This window comes from Populus euphratica, unplaced genomic scaffold (genome assembly GCF_000495115.2).
Source record: "Populus euphratica unplaced genomic scaffold, PopEup_1.0 scaffold83.1, whole genome shotgun sequence".
Lineage (NCBI taxonomy): Eukaryota > Viridiplantae > Streptophyta > Magnoliopsida > Malpighiales > Salicaceae > Populus > Populus euphratica.
The window spans coordinates 572,849-590,348 of record NW_011499963.1 but is presented as its reverse complement, the minus strand read 5'-3'; positions in this window follow the sequence as shown (position 1 = coordinate 590,348).

Sequence of the window (17,500 nt, the reverse complement as noted above, 5' to 3'; positions counted from 1 at the left end):
CGAAATGAGCACTAAAGACTTTTCGGGAGATCTCTTCCAAATCACTGGTATGGCTATCGAAATCGTGAGCATCAGCATGTAGGTTCCAGATCCAAGTGGTAGTATCAGGTCCTTTAGCTATTGTTCTTGAGAAATGACCGGGTCTGGCCCATTCCTCGAAAGAAGTTTTGATGGAATCCCTATCTACCAAAATTTTGACTTCTGGTTCCGGCGAACGAATAATCATTGAGTCCTCCTCTTTCCGGACAACACATACAAAGAGACCCGCCAACAGTCAAGTAATTAGTGAACCTATGAGAGATTTTTCTAATTAGTTTTTTTCTATCTATCTAGTTTCGTTAGTTATTCACTAGAGCAATTATGATCTGGAAGTCGATCCAGGGCAAGTGTTCGGATCTATTATGACATAGCCACGAGGCGCTCAACGGACCTTTCTGGGCTGATGCAAAAACAATTTTTTTGTGCAACCGTGTATTCCTATCTTAATTAAAAGTTCCTAGACGGGGCAAGTTTATGTTTTACATAGAATATATTACTATTACTCTATTCCAGATCAGGCGAGAAGTAATTATTCATTACTAAGAGACATCCCAATATCTATATTTAAGTATTCAAAGGCATCTTTTATTCCTTTTAATATTAATGTTTTAATATAAGAGTAATAGAAAATATTTTCTACTGTCTGTATCTGTGTATCATTTATTCTATTCCTATGAAATACCAGACAAAAAGTAAGGATCTTAGAAGGGAAGGGGTATAATGAAATTCATGAAATTCTTCGATCCCACAGAAATGATCCGTTTTATTTGACTGATGGAGACAACAAATAATTAGTTATAACAAATTAATATAATTTTGAGAAATAATAATAATACTAAATAATAAAAGAAAAGAACTTGATTTCGCTCTCCTTCCTTCTAGTAAAGATCACTTCCTGGTTCGATCAGTTTTGAAATGAGATCCACTTCCCCCTCCTACTAAATTAAATAGTACAACCTTCTCTTAAAGTAAGAACAGGATTCCGGGTTGCTCTATCGGTAAAGAAATTCTATTACCGGACGGAGAAAAGAGAACTAACTAACCGTCAACCCTTAGATCTCTGGTCGGCTATCGGTAAAGGAACCTTCTGGCCGGTTAGGTTAAGCAAAGCAGGTAACCGTCACCGGGGTTTATTCGTGAAAGTCAGCTCTGACCGGGCTCTGGAGATGAATACCGATAGAGCTTACCGGATGCACCATCGACCTCAGACAGCTCGCCCGTGCGGGGGAAGAACTAAAAAGAAAAAAAAAACGTAGTGAGTGAGCAAAAAGCAAATACCAATGAAGACCAGACCTGGAATTTCAAACACGAAAACGTAGTAGCCTAGCCGGGGAGGGATCTTCTCCAGCTCCACTCCTTGTTATATAGTTATAGAGTGGAAAACTACGCTTAAAATTCAAGCCATGAAAGTGAATTTTTGGATTAGAAAACATGGCCTCGGAGACCTTTCCTAGGTGGATCGAAGAGCTGCTAACAAAAGGGCGAAGTCGAGATGGATTCACACATAAAATAGACGTGGACGGATGGAAAGCCCGGAGACCAGAGACCGGAAGAAAATATCCATTTTTTGGAAAAGACAGAGATGAAGATTGAGCCAATGTTTTAAAAAATACCCATACCATAAGCGGATTCCACTTCTATTTATTATAGATTCTATATTTTGCACCTTCAAAAGAGATCTCGAAGGGAACGGGGTATATTGAATTACCAGAAATCGATTCATGTGTACTTCTTGCTGCTTCAGGGAAAGAAAGATAGAGGAACTAATTCAAGACAGTCATTTTGGACGGGAAGAGTATGACATATTCCAGGGGCAGATGCCACTTCCACTTGAATTAAGGAATGAGCGTGGTGCGGGGTATATTACATACAATAATAATAATTCTTGTTTCGCTACAGCCGTACCTCCGTACTCTGATTTGACAGCTCGAAAGGGAATAGATGTTCCATCAAATGGATGAGTGTACCGTAGTGGAGATATTGATTTGGTAAACGGAGGACCCCAAAGACCGGCATCTATTTTATAAAAGAAGAACTGGATTGACCAGACAGCGTGACCGTTGACCAGCCAACCGGCAAATACATTTCATTTATACATAAGGAAGGATCCAGCTGGTGTGCCACACCTCCAACTCCAACTACTACAGGAAAGACCCCCCTCTCATGAATCAATTTGATGGATCTTCCTCTTTTGGAAGTTGGAAGTCCCGCCAACCGGTGGCTCTGGTTTACCATTATGATTATTTACCGTCCTCCTCTACCTCTATAATTGGATTAGTGGTACTACTTTACCCTAAAATGAGTATGTTGTTGTTAATATTCCTTAATTCTTATTATGTTGGTACTTTTTCCAATGCTATTGAGAATTCTGCTTATTCATATGCATGTGTTATCCCTAAATCCCCATCAAAGTCCAAATCCTCAAAAACTACCCATTCTGAACGTTGAACGTTTTCCTTATGTCGCAGCAACCAGCTAGCTAGAACTAGAAGAAGAAGGCGAGCTAGCAGATGAACTAAGCAGCATACTTTATATGTTGAATAGAAGGAATGAAACCGACGTACCGTAGGCGGGTTTCTTAATGAAAGAACGAAACCACCGCCCGCAGCTGCTCCTCCAACGCCAACGGCTACTGATTGTGTCAGCCATTCCTTTCTTCTTGCTATTGATATAGTGGAATTCATTCCCTTATATTGACAAATCCGTTTTTTTCAGTTAAAGTCTATCTCTAAACGGGGATTGATGAAGAACAGCTCCAAGAGACTTTAAGCCATAACTCACCCTAGGCCCAGCCCCTTAAACAATATATGAATAGTTACAGCCCCTTACTCTATGAATGTAATGTTCACCTTAAGTTCAGGTTAGGTTACCGATTTCCCGCGTTCTGTTCTTCTTCACTTTCAAATAACCTATTTTGATGGCACGATTGGAATTACCCGAAACACCCGGTAAGGTGAGGAGCACATATACATATTCTCGCAGATATCGCCCCGAAAAAAGGACCAGGATTGATGAGGATTGACCAAGACCGAAGCTCCCTAGCTCAAACTAAGATCTTGGCTTCCCTTCCTTCGCTCATTGGGTATGCTCTGCCTTTCCTTTATTAGGAAAATAACGAACTCATTCTGATTTGAGCATTAAGTCAATACAAAGTGCTGTTGGTCTTATCGCTTCAACAACCTAAGCCAAGTAGGTCCTATCAAGCAGGGAGCTACTACTAACATCTTTTAACAACTATCTGCCTAACCAACGTGACTTCCTTAAGCCAGTCCCTTCCCAGTGCTCTGGACGAAGGCTTTTTAACCTTTAGACTTGAAAGCACTCCCACTAACCCTTCGCGCTCCTCATTCCTTCATACCCGGCAAAGTCCGCCTTAGAAGATCCGATCCCGACGCCCTCTTCTTCTCGGAAACGAGGCGCCCTAGAGCCTTCTGAACGAAAACCTCCTTTTTCAACAAATACCCTCTTCCATTTAGGCTAGGCCCTCTTTCTTTTATACGCTTTCCTTTCAACTTTAATACCGAAGACCTCAACGAAAGAACTAGGGCTCTTAAATCAACTACACTCAGGGGCGAGACAGGAAAGAGAGCCCCGGATGATTGAACACTATAAATATCTCTAGAAAGAGTACCAGTGCTTACTCTTGCACCGCTTACGGCTTCTTCTTTAACAACTTATTCTGTCTCTTAATCCGATTGTGGTCATACTTCTTCGACTAGGGAATCTTCTTCTTTTTATTTAAAATAAATAGGAATGAAACTACTGCTATGGAATCTTCTGTAACAGACTATTCTCTAGGAGCGGATTCGTGTACTGATGAGTAAGAAAGTAGCTTCAAGCTAGGACACATCGAAGAGCATGTGTTAAGCATAGGGCTTAGTTGCATTTGAATGAGTAAGCGATGCCATTGAATCAGCTCTTAGAGGAGGAATTACCTTTGTTATCGGAATCTGAAGCTGCTATCGAATAGGCGTAGAGGCGCTGTTCACACGTCTTGTTGAAGATGGTGCGGTTTTTGCTTCTTTCTATTCTTTCTTATCCCCAGGTAGGAAAGTAGGGATTTTACCTTTTCGAGGGATGTAAGTACGATCCCAGCACCACATCCCCGCTCGCTCGCAGCGCCGTCGAATGCGAATGAGAGAGACCAGTGGGGAGCAACTTCAAGGGACTGGATGTGCATAATACCCTCATCAGGAAATTAGGTCGGGAGAGGCTGACCTTCTGCGATCGGCAATGCCGCCAAATGGTCGGCTAGCACTTGCCCTTTTATGGCTTTACGCCGAACATATTTGATCTCGAATTCCGATAGCAGGAGTGGCCATCTGACCATTCTACCCGGTTTTTCAAAAATTTCAACGGGTCTAGCCCAGCGACTATCAGTGCCGGACCTGCCAGCAGGTAGTGCCGGAATTTCTGAGCTGCCCACACGGCGGCTAGGCAGGTTTTCTCGATCAACGTGTACCGAATAGTACAAGGGGGGAACCGAAAGGGTAGCTACCAGGTACGAGACAGAGCCAATACAGAGTATGACTATCAGAAAGAATAGAGCAGTGTATGGGGAGAGAGCATGCCCATTATCCTAAAGCGAAAACAGTAGGCGGACAAAGCGAGAAGAGAAAAAGAAAGGAGATGCCTTTATTTTATTCTCTTAGGGAATTTATTGAAGGGGGCGGTCTTTCTTATGAAATAGGGCCACCAAGCCCACTTCGGTTAGCTACTTAGGATTCAACACACAGAGGGGATTTCGAACATTGTCATTGTTCGACGAAAAATCTCGATAAACATAGAACAGAACTAAGGTGCGCAGCCTCAGAACAAAAACGAATTTGCAACGCACAAAAGAAAGATAAAGATTTGAGATTCTTACGCTACACTCCTTCAAGCCAATGTTAAAGAATTAATATGGTAAAGAAAGAGACAACAGCGGATAACGCGCATCAAGCAGAAGACGCGCATCTCTGTTGACTTCATAACTACGCTACCTTGAAAGCTTTCTTGAACGTAGCAGTCGAATTCGAATGTTCTCAAAAGTCTGTCACGTATGGAATTGGATGAACTCTAGCTCTCGGCATCAAGACCGACAAAGAGCCTTTTGCACCTAGCAAGGAAAGAAAGACAGATTGCGCCTACTGACCACCTAGTTCTCTAACGGCACCTGCCCGAAAGTACTTACTTTGCCTGCACTACCGGCAACCCAAAAGCGGAATGCTACAATACAAGGAGAAAGACGAAAAGCTTTAACAAGGGTTGAATTGAAATCCCAGGGGCACCCCCTTCCGGCGCATCCAACCCAGTAGTGGGTGCAAGTAACATGGGAGGTAGCAGTAGGGGTTCTGGTTGGACTTCTTTCGGTATAGGCGTATTAGCGGAGCCCCGTCCTGATGAGGAAGACGGGGATCAATGACATTACAATATGTGCCTGGGTCCAGAGTGACTCCGACTACTTGTAGTTTACGCATTCACAGATTCAAGAAAGCAATTAAATGAATCCGATGGATGGATGTTTGGCTCAAGTGCTTAAGGAAGAAAAGAAGAACTAGATGGCTCGGGCTTGAAATGGGATCTCATACTCCAGAGAGACGAACTAAACTCAGACGGGACAGAGAGTCAAGAAGGCTCACTTGCTATGGGGCTTCCTCTAGCGAGGGGGAAGGCTTCCTAGTGACTACTAATACAAGGATTTCACTTCGGATAGATAGCACTCAAGCTTGTAGTCCCTCCCTTCTTCACCTGCATTGCTTGAATCATTCCCAGCGGACGGATTGAAGGTGGCAGGGGAACGGAAACCAAGAAAGAAGAATTGCCAATTCGGGATTACTCTTCTGTGAAGCTAGCCGCACCTTCTATTGATGGACGGGCCCCTTTCGCTCAGGGACATGAGAACAAAGAGAAGAAAGATTGACTCAAGCACTCCCGCTGGTAGTCCTTTTTGAGAACCCGAAAGAGGATCCCTATCCAAATTTGACTTGAAAAATCCCCCAGTTCAGCTCTTTTCTTCATAGCTCATCGACAACGAGGCAATCGAGATCTTAAAGCTTCCGGGATCTCTTTGACAAAAGGTGCATAGGAAAGAAGGGGAATCTTGTTCGTCGGGTTTGGGCTTTGTACTGTCGCATGATGGCTCGGGTATCGTTAAAGAGAGAGAAAGAATTCAATATTCTCACTCAAATTCATCACAAGGATCGAAATGGAGACTCTCGCCGCTACCAAGAAGAAATGGAAAGTAGGGGGCTCTGGTCATTCCTGCAGGGGGTTCGGGCGTAGGATATGATGACTTAGGTCCAAAGAAAAGGATTAGATGGTCGAAAGGTATGAGATTCTTGGGCTCTATCTGAATTGGATTCCCGCTAGGAAAGCATCCATGAGTTCCCATTGCTCCCTCCTCCTGTACTGGTGAACTGGCGAAGGAAGAATCACGACCACAAGGTATATTGATCCCGAATCATCCATTCCAGTTTGAAACTTGGCTCCTCTCGCTTTAAAAAGGAACTAAATAACCTAAAGTATGCTTCCATATGCGTCTGGTTTTGTTAAAAAACTTCAACTAACTTACCTGGCTAAAAAAGGCCGGAAGTCAGAGTGCTGGTGAGCAATCCGAGCGTTGCAGTCTTTCTGGGAAGCATAGTTTTGGCTGCTTTACTGGCCGGAATGGTTGCTTCCAGGATATAATAGTGATTGGGCGTCTAGTTAGAACCTACATATCCCATCTTTCTGTAACGAAAAGCGTTCTCATAAAAGAATAAGAAGTGTAAGTAGATGCCACTTTCGCTTCGAGAGCTTAATCAAACATCTTCCGCTATCTTTTCCTTATTCTCTAACCAATTATCCGATTTCATGGTTTTGGATTCTCGTACAAAAAAAACCCCGTGTAACTACGCCACAACTGACTTCATCGCCAATATCTTTACGAACCTTGGAGCGGAGCGGGAACGATCCTGGCCTGGAGTTTAGGAGAGAGAGACTTGGAAGAGCTTTCTCTCAACCGGCCTCCGGATATTCTTGGTGTTGAATGGGCCCCTTGAGTTTGTAAAGCTGAATCCTCATCCCGATCCCGCTTAAAAGAGAATCAAACAGCTTGCTCAACACACATGTTTCGAAGAACGTCTTTTTCGGGAGGTGAAAGACACAAACAAAGCAAGTGATTAATCATGTCCTATTCCCCGCTAAATGCTCGTGTACTCAAGGGCTTTCAAAAGCACGAGGTGAAGGAAGCGCGAGCAAGTCTTACTGGCTTTAAGAGAGGGTGCCCCTATAGGCCAGTTCCTTAGCCCGGTCAAAAAGAATGCTTTGGTGACTTGAAAATGAACCACATGCGCAGATGCCGCTGCATAGGAATCAGCCTCAAGCAGGCACAGATGGTATAAGAGCAAAATCTGCAAGCAAAGGGGCATGGCATATAATATAGAGCAAGCAGAAAAGCCTAAAGAGCAGGCAGCAAAGCAAAGAGAGCAAGTTCCAAGGCTAGAAAAAGCACCAGCCATTAGTCCTTTGACAAGTGTCACCATCCTAAGCAAAGAAAAGGCAAGTCATTAAAGTGGTCATGTGAGTGTGATGTGCCACTAAAACTTTTGTGTACAACCCCCACATGTGACTTTCGACTAAACTAAACTTAAAGAAAAACTATTTCAGTCAGCTTAGCACCAATCAAGAATCCCCGATCAGATAGAATTGAAAGTATGGTGGAAGAAGGTGAAAAAATGCAAGAGGATTTCTATCATCAGGATTAAGATTGCAATTTATGATTCATTAGAATCAATCTCACTTCATGCCACTGGAAGCAAAGATTTTGAATCCTAGGTTTGACTGTCTTCTGATGAGAGTCTTACGATTTAATGCGAGTGTGAAGATTGGAATGTGGAGCCTAATGAGATTAGCTTGAGGCTAGAGCCTAGAAGGAAATGTTAGTGAACTTGGTCTAACTATCTTCTTTACTTTATAGGAGTGGAAGCGAAAAGATTTGGGGTTGAAGTCAGATGCATCCTAATGAGAATTTCCATTTGCATTACCAGAAGCAAGATGGGCATAAAGTTAAAAGTACCTGAGATTCCTCTTTTCCATAGCACCCCCTTTCTATAGGAACGTAATCGTAGGGAGATTTCGCCCCGTCTACGTGTCATAGTTCTTTCTTCTTTTTTTATACCCGTAGTAATTCAATATATGGTAAAAGAGTTTCGCAATAGGAAATCCCTGAATCGCCTTTCCCCTAACCCGGAATGAAGATTTTATAGCTTTGTGAACGGCCAGAGAGAGCTTTTACGCATGAAGTTAGCTTTCTTACAGCAGCAGATAGGCTCACAGCGGATACGACAAGACCGGTTATTCACTCAGAAACAACAGCGCATTTAATAGCAGCATTCGATGCATCAAGGAATTCCTCTCCCCAAGAGAGAGCAGACGATTTGCTTTAAAAAGAAGGGGCTGCCTTGGATGAAACTCTATCAAATGGGGTTTGGGGCTGAGACTACTGGAACTCGTCTTTTTCTGCTTTAAGAGAGGCCCTTATAGAGCTGACAAGGAAGTTCACTCCGGAAGCAAAAAGAGTCGTTACGCTGCATCTAATAAAATTAGTAAGGCGACGGAACTTCTTAACCACGGTCTTAGAGAAAGAGCCAAAGCAAGGACTGAAATGAAGATGGCTGGGATTGATGCCCACAATCGGATGCTAGAGAATAAGCCAATAACAATCGAAAGGGCAGGGACTTCTTATTCTTAGGCGCCTGTTTGATATTTGATATAAGGGCTTGTTTGCAAGCTAAGGGCGATACAGATATTTCATTAACAGATTTGACTGATTCTTACTTCTTTGCACTAGTCTCATAGCCATAGCAATCAGGTAATCGACCCATTTTGAAAAAAGAGCAAGCCCCCCTCAGCAAACAAGGGCGTTTAGTAATTTAACCTACCGCCTTATCTATCTCTACTAAAAAACTTCTGTCACCCGATGGAATCTCGACTTGGGTGAGTGCGGAACGTGCCTCAATAGCCCCGCGGCATTTTCTCGATCAAGATGAGGTGACGTCCAGGGCCACTAGTTAGCCTGAGTACTAGCCGTGGTGCTTGCTAGCCATCGTGGGTGGACCGCTTAGCCTGAGCCAAGGGGCCATACCGTACACTTAACAAGGGAGCCACTCTGCCAGAGCGTGTTATGTTAAGCCCTAAATTCAAGAGTTTTCTTTTATGAATTTTTCATAAAGATTCGGAAATCTTTCTTCTTTCATTCTGGAAGAAGGGATTGGCGAGGTGTGCAGCAGGGGAAACGGTGAATGATGGGGGTTGGTTGGAACCAGCTCGGCTACTTGACTTCTTGCCGTTTCATCAAATGAGTGAAATAAAGAAAATGATGAAGTCTCGTTCATATCTTCACTCGGTTGGAGTATTGCCCCGAGTGCGGAGCAAGATTGAAAGCATTCTGGGATCTCGAGTAGATCTCCTTTCGGGTGGGCATTTCCATATGGATCTGTTAGTCCTGTTTCTCTTTGAAAAAGGGCATAGCGAGCCAGCTTTCTGATCCCCAAGCTCTGTTCAAGTTCCAGGTAAGCTAGAATTGGCTGCTCATCTTTCTTTCCAGGCCAGTTCATTCCAAATTGGAAACTTTCAAGGAAACTTCCCACTCAATTAAGGGCATGCATTTATAGCTGCCAGGCAGGATTCCACAGTCCGGGCATTCAATCTGCTTCTTTCTTTCCGACATCTTGATTCAAACAAATTCTTATCTACTATGTGATGGGTGATGGTGATGTCCAATCGTTATTCTATATGATGAGTGATAGCTGACAGGTCAATGGTCTCTTTCTCAGCTAGCTGCCATAATAGGAAGTAAAAGCCAGTTCAATCAGTACTTCGGATGACTTTCAAGTGGGAATAGACTTCCTAAGGCAAGTCAAGGATTCTAAACCACACATGAATTCGCTTTGCATTATAGAAGACAAGACACCTCCATGCTTCCTCTGGTACAAGGGACCAAGAAGACCAAGTTCATGCTATCAGCCATAAAGCTAAGAAAGGCTTTTAGAAGAAATGCCCACATTAATACGCTTGGTTGACCTTCTCTTCTTCGTTTTACTACTTCAGGTCCCAATCTTTGTTAAAAAACTTAGTTAGCTGGGCTTTTTCATGTTCCCGAAAGAAACTGATTGGCATATGTTGTGATATGCTTAACACATGTACCTTGGACTCTGCTTTCTAGATTGATCTTTAGCTGAAAGACCCTTTCTCCTGTTCCTGAAACGAATTAGTGTTGATTAGCTGTCACATTCGGTCAAATGGCACATTCGGAAGGTGTGAAATTGCCTGTGTGGAGTTTCCGTTCTCTTCTGGAAGAAAGGTTCACAGAATCGCAAATTGCATAACATAAGAAGGGCCCGTAGACAGAAGTGCCCGAAAGCCGGTCGACTTTTTTTATAAAGCGAACGAATGGAACTAAACTACTAGCAATCTATGGGAATGATTAAATAAGTCCGATTCCTCTCGGCGGCACTCTGCTCATGGTAAGGTAAGGAAGTTGAATGTGAACTCTTCTTGGCTGTTAGCTCAAAGGGAGTGAAGTCCGCCTATCAATCATAATAAAAGTACGCCCTCTCTCTTGTCAACTCTGAATTCATGGTCGAATGTGAACAAGGAATAAGCAGTCTTAGCTGCAGTTGCCGTTGAAGGAGTAAGCGCAGCTATTCAATCCGCATCTGGCTGCTGGAAAGCTTGACTTGGACTCTTTCCTGGCAGGCTCTCTCATACGTTAAAAGACAAATAAGTAGTGGATCACGGCGCAAGGTAGCGAGATTTTGAGGGAAATGACATGGATCCCTTTATTTAATTAAGCGGAATAGGCTGTGATACCAGATAGTGAAAAGAAAGGTTGGCAGTGAAAGTTGGTTGCATTTGAGATGCTTTCATCGGCCTAGCCTTTTGAATCATAAATTGACGTAGATAGAGGCATTCCGCTGCAAGAGAATCCGCAATTGGGGAATAAAATGCATAGAATCCGATGCACTCGAAAGGCAGCGAAGGAAGTTACGGATTAGCTGATCTAGGGGTTCCCGGCTCGAGGGAAAGAAAGAAATAGAACGGGAAGTGAAGAGGGAATGCTTTGTGCCCAGAAACTAAGACTTCACCTGATCGGCAACCCTAGGATTCCTAGTGAAAACTACACCTTCATCTCGATCAAAGGTGGGATCCCAGATCGCTTGAAGCTTCCTATTCGCCTTTCGGGGGGTCCCCCGTTGATAGATAGGGGCAATCTCAAGGTAGACAGGACTAAGACTATTCTACGACAGCTCTTCTTTTCGTCCCACTTCTAGATTGAACCACCTGAAAACATCACTTGGCTATGGTGACTCTCTGACTGGCTCTTGCTTTCTCACTCATTGATCAAGGGAAGAGGGTCGGGCACTTGAAAGCTATCGCTTGAGATAAAGAACATATAGGTACAGAGCCCTTTCGGTAGGGGGTCTGGGTCCGTCTCAGTTCAGTATTGGAGTCCATTGTGTTGTGAGAATCTTTTAGAAATGCATTTGATCAAGAGGAAAGGATTGAACGACTGATCGACCAGGGAGAAAGCTACCTTTTTAATGTCCCTCCCAAAAAGTAGAACTTTCGGTCTACTCAGATAGGAAAGTCAAGTTCATGTGGAAGCTTCAGTCACAGGTGGGGAAGCAAGAGAGAGAGAAGGAAGCTTGGTTCGACCAGACATTGATCCCCTCGGAAAAATCCCATGTTGATGGAGATCCATCCGTTGGGGCACCATACCCCACCCACACCCAAATCAATGCTCGGCTAGCTTGTTTCTGATGACTATTTGGGATATTCCAAAAAGAAGAGGAAGATGACGGGAGTGCGAAACTCAACCACTGAAATTGGTACACGAAGGCTCCACTATGTGGGTTCACCTCTAAAGATCTTAAAAAACACGAAATGCGGGCTCAAGAGAAAGCAAAGCGAAAGTTAGGAGATATAGGAGAACCATGGGTTGAGGACAAAGGGCATGATCAAACCGTCTTTTCGGATGAGTACTTTGCTTCGGTACCGGGAGTCTGACAAATGAAGTGAACTCTACATTGACTGCCTAGTACTCGACTCGGAAAGAAGACTCACTCACTGTGCTTTCATTTCATGACAAAGTGGCCGAGAAAAGACCTTATTCTGTGTTGAAGCAAGAGGCATTAGGAATCCTAGGAAGAGCGCCAGAAAGAAGCTCACTCAGTAGTGTGGTCTCATCGAGTCGGAGAGGAAGCATCAATCAGCGCATAGGGAATCCGGTGATGGAAAGAGGGCTCAACAGCAGCTCCCGGTTAAATCGATAGGCCGAAAGCTGATTTAGACAAAAAGATTTTTGGTTGGGAGGGATACATGTTCCCGTCCCAACGGAGTGATTGATGGAATCGAACAGATTCGGTTGGGTCGACCTTCTATATTACCTAGTTGCCCATCTATCCCTCGTCTGGGGCCACTACCCCCAATTAAAAGTTTCTCCCGGTCTGGCTAGAGCAATGAGGGGAGTTAGAGTGGGGTCTTTCCTTGCGCCCAACGCGTATCACTACTATGAGGCGGCAGCTAGCGATGCACGATAAGAACATCTTTTATCCCACCTATTACACCATATTCATTAGTCGATCCCATCCCGAATCTAGCTGACCCGACTCCCCTTTTTATCATTCCCATCCTAAAAACCCCATTCTTTTTAGATCGGACATAATACCATCCTCCACAACTCATACGTCAACTGAACTACGTCCATCCTGGAACAAGTAAGGTCTGAAGGCGCTTCCTTCCTTCGGTCGCCTCGGGTCGGAGGCAAGCTTCAAGACAGGACTGAAAGCACCAAGTCGGAAAGAAAGGAGCAAGTGTGGCTTTCTGTCTCCCTGTTTGTTGCCTGGAGACCGGGGGTGCTTGCGGCCAGCAGGAAGTTGTTCTGGCTTTAGAACTGAGACCAGAGGTGCTTGCAGACCGGAGGTCGCGGCAGCTTGCTTGCTAAGGTACGAACTAGTGCTGGTAAATGAACGAACCTGTGAATTCTCGCGGCAGGCGTTCTCGAGGTCTTTGGTCTAGTGAAAGCCTTCTTTCTCAGGAAGCGCAAAAAGTCCATTCGGAATTTTTAGGTGGTTAGGGGTACCTGTTTCTGTGGTTCAGCCTCCCTGGATCTGGGCAACAGCCGATTTCTCAATAGGGCCGACGATCAAATCTTCGAACAGCACCCATGCATGCAGGCCCATACCATAGCTCGGCTTTCGTCGGGAAGTCAGGCAAGGCGCTTTGTTGCCCTCTTGGCAGACTATGACCAATTCCAGATCATAAGGGAAAATCAGCTCTATGTGAAAAAGGTGCTTTGCATAAGGTCTAGTTCCTTGGGCACTGGATTGGCGACGGCATGAGTTGATTGGATCAAAAGAAGATGCGTGCAAGCCGTGTTGGACTGGGAGACGCCACGCAAGGTGTAGGAACTACGATTCTTCGTCAGATTAGTCATACTTAAAAAGATATATTTATATTAGAATAAATACTATAGGCTCGAGGGCTTCTCGGGTGATCGTAAGGGCTTAAGCTGCTTTTGCTTTTTGCCTTACCTTCTAGTAAAGGGCGAATGAGGGGCGTGTGCAACCTAGAGAGATGGCCGTCTCTCTTTGATGAATGTGGATCGAGGTTCGGTTCATTTGGAAAAGAGGTCAGTCTTAGGGGAGACCATGCGAATGGTTGAATTGATGACTTCGCTTCGATCTCTTCGACTGAACCTGAAGGAGACTTCGATCATTCAACTTTAGCTTCTGAAGGGTCACTTGGAATTCCGAAAGTTATTCTTCTCTTTCAGATCCCGGCCTTGGTAGAACTTGTCTTTGATTGGGATTTCGATTGAAAAGATGTTAGACCGCTTCCTCATGTGCCTAAGAAGCTGGAGGCAATCTCGATTGAAGCCAATTCAAGTTTTTCCTATTCAATCTTTATTATAGAAATAGCACTCGATCAAAGGGGAGCAGTGGTTGAAACCTCTGTAATCGATCGATGGTAACCTCGAAGCTGTCTGGGACAGGAGCAAACTCATATTAGGCACTGCCGCAGCATCAATGGTACAAGGAAGAGGCACAATAGCGAAGATCAATCTACAAAAACATTGCCTTGGGCATGCAACCAACCCGACTTGCGCCCCATCCTTTTACCCTGCTTGCTGGCTGGAACTTTTTAGAACTTGCCTGCTCGCTTTCCTAAGAGGAGAAGCACTACCGTGAAAAGATAGAGTCAGAAAGAACCAATGGCTAGCCGGGATCGACAGCAAATAGTGATACAACTCCAACTCAAACGAAAGCCCCGGAGACATGGAAAGCAGTTAGCCCTAGCTAAATCCTAAATATATTACTACTATGGGGCGGACTGGCTTGCATAAGGATTGTAACGCGATGCAGAAGGAAGGGAATTCAGAGAAACTGCTCCTATTTATACTGGAACTAGCTTCGCTTATCTTATCACTAGAAGAGAGATAGCCTCGAAGGGCTTAGCAAACAAGAGGGCAGCGCCTTGCCTGACTTCCCGACAGAAAGAGAGGATATATTGCTTGCTCTGGAATGAGAAATGATGCAGAGGTTGTCTCTGAGAGTTTTAAAACGAGAAGTAGAGAGACTTTTGGTGAAGATGTCGGCAGTTTCTTTCTCCGTAGGAAGATAAGAAAGGCGCAAGTCACCAGTGTTAACATGTTCACGCACAAAGTTAAGATCAATCTCAATGTCTTTCGTGCGCGCATCCTGGATAGGATTAGAAGCCATATAGGTAGTACTGAGATTGTCGAAAAAAACTTGAACCGGACGTAGAATAGGAATACACAGTTCACGAAGAAGGAAGCCAAAGTCAGTCAGCAACAGTGGCAGCTAAGGAGCTAGGCAGCTAGGAGTTGGGAGTTAGGGGAAGTTGTCTTAGTTAAAAGGAAAGGAAAAGCACTTTCAAGAGATCCTAGGCCGAAAGCCATTTCTCTTTTGCTCCTTGGGTATCTAGCTTTAACACGCTTTCTGCTTAAAGAAAGATTGCCATAGAGACGACTGATACAGACAGGGGACAACTCTTTTTAAGAAACCAAGGGATTCGATCAAAGAAAGAGAGAGAAGGGTTCACGGGCAGGTATACAAGAAAGATCGACCTTTCTTTCGCCTGAATTATCACATTTGAGTTTCCGGTATAGGCTCTCCTACATGAGATTTATTAAATAAAAGAATGATTTGTGGGTGTGTCTATTTTCTGGTTTACCAATTTCTGGACCCGTACTGATTCGGCAGCTCGATTGGAATATTTAAAAGAAGGAGTTCGTCCCGCACCTCCTGGTGTGCTGCTTCCTGCCACTACTTTTTGAGTTGGTTGAATTCATATAAAAGAGTTTTTTTCCAGTTTTTCTAGTGGAATTAGACTTTCTCTCTTCCTAAACTGGAAATACACGCTTTTATTTATTGAGGCTTTCAAGACCTGAGTACCCACCCCCCTTGCGTAACCCCCTAGTTTAGGCTCATTAATTGCTTGTATACCAGGCCGAACCTAACGCGAAAAGCCCTTGCGCGGCATCCGTTTTCTTGTTTGTTGACAGGAGAAGTCTATTTACATGAAGGAATTACATTGAATAAAGTAGAGGAATAAAAACCTACGGGTGCCTTCCTATGTTGGAACTCCCACCAAGCGTTAACTGCTACACGAGAGTACAGCTAACCTAAGCGGGAAGAGCATATTGAATTAACAGACGGGAATCCAATCAAATGAATTAAAGGAAGGGAATTGCACAGGAATGCTAGACTCAACTAATTGTGCCTCCCGTTTTGTTTACTCTACTTGAAGAGAATCCCTAGCGTACTTTACTTTGATAGATAAAGGGAATGCTACCGAGCACCGACCAAATCTGGAAATTTGTTGCAGTCCCAAAACAAAATCGGCCTTTGTCTATGCCCCTTTTAAACAGACGAGACGGACGAAAACTATATATAGATATTCCGGAAATCCATCGAAATCACTGACCTCCGAGTCCATGTTGGCTCACTGAATACCAACTCGAGAACTTCATGTCGTCATAAGATCCACAACGGGAGGCTTTGCTTCGGTCACGGTACGAGTGAAAGAAAGGATAAGATCTTTCTTAAAAACGGCACAATACTTGGCCGTGAAGCCTGCGCTGGCTCGAACTCCATAACTGACCGACCGGTGAAAGGAAAGCTGGACCTCTTGAAGGGGTAGCCGGACCCGAAAAAAAAATCTGGCAGTTATTGATGGCTCGGAAAGAAAGCTGGGCTAGGTGTTCTTCCCTGAGCTTAGAAAGGAGCTGTTCGCCTCGAGGCTGTACTATTATCCTATCCCGTGTCAGGTTTAAGAGGATAGGCACTTCTTATAGGTACTGGGCTGGGTGGAAGGCATTGAAAGATAGGAGGAATAGTGGTAAGCGGAAAAGAAAAGGAGGATCACGAAATGCAACACAACAAGGGGTTCCGCGCTTGCGCGAAGGAAGAAGCGAATCAATCAGAATGGAGACAGGGAGGCGAGGCGAAAGAGAGATTTTCGAGCTTGCAAGCAGCAAGCAACAACGGCGGAAAAGCCGTTGCGCGCTAGCTTCTAGTTTAGGGGTATAGTAGGGGTGCCTTTTTCTAAAACTTATATTAATAAGCTTTTTATTTTGGAACCCTAGTTTTGGAGTTTTCCGCAACCTATACCGTCACTAATATTACTAATATAAAGAAAGGGCTTTTTCAGCTGCATCGCACTGCCGCATAAACAATGGATCCGCCGGGCTGGATGAGCAACCTTCTCTGGAAAAGAGTAGTGAAAAGCCATGTCACTTGGAACGGAACTGGTTGCTTACTTACTTTTAGTAAGACCACTTTGGTAAGCAAAATTCTATAGGCATGGTTGCTTACAAGACAAAACAAAAGCTAGCTTCTATATGTTCTTTGCCTGAACATATGGAGGAAGCAACCCTTTATCTGATCTGCCCTATATACCAGTAGTGGAGTGGCTTGCTACTTTCAATCATAAAAGGAAAATGGAGCAAGGCAAGGGAGAAAGAAGTTGTCCCCTCTTCTCTGGTAACCCGCCGCCGATCATATAGAGCGCTCCGCCCGCCACCTCATGTTCCAAAGTGAAACGGTTGTTCTTCCTTCCCCGCTCCCTCTTTTTATACATATGCGGTGGCGGCTAGGTAACATAATGGAAATGTATCGGACTGCAAATCCTGGAATGACGGTTCGACCCCGTCCTTGGCCTCGGGGAGTGGCGAGCAGCACGGAACTTTAATTAATCAAATGGCATAGGGGGGCTTTCCTTTGTTAGAAATCCACAGACAACATACTGAAACTTCCAAACCAAAGAAATGCAACATGAGAAGGAGCTTTTTACGCTTCAAATTCAGTTTTTAGAATGAAAATACGCCCCATGGTCGATCGAAGGTCCTATACCAGTTAAACTCAAATCTATCTTACCTTCAATCCATCTTGCCAGCTCATAAATGTTAGACCGG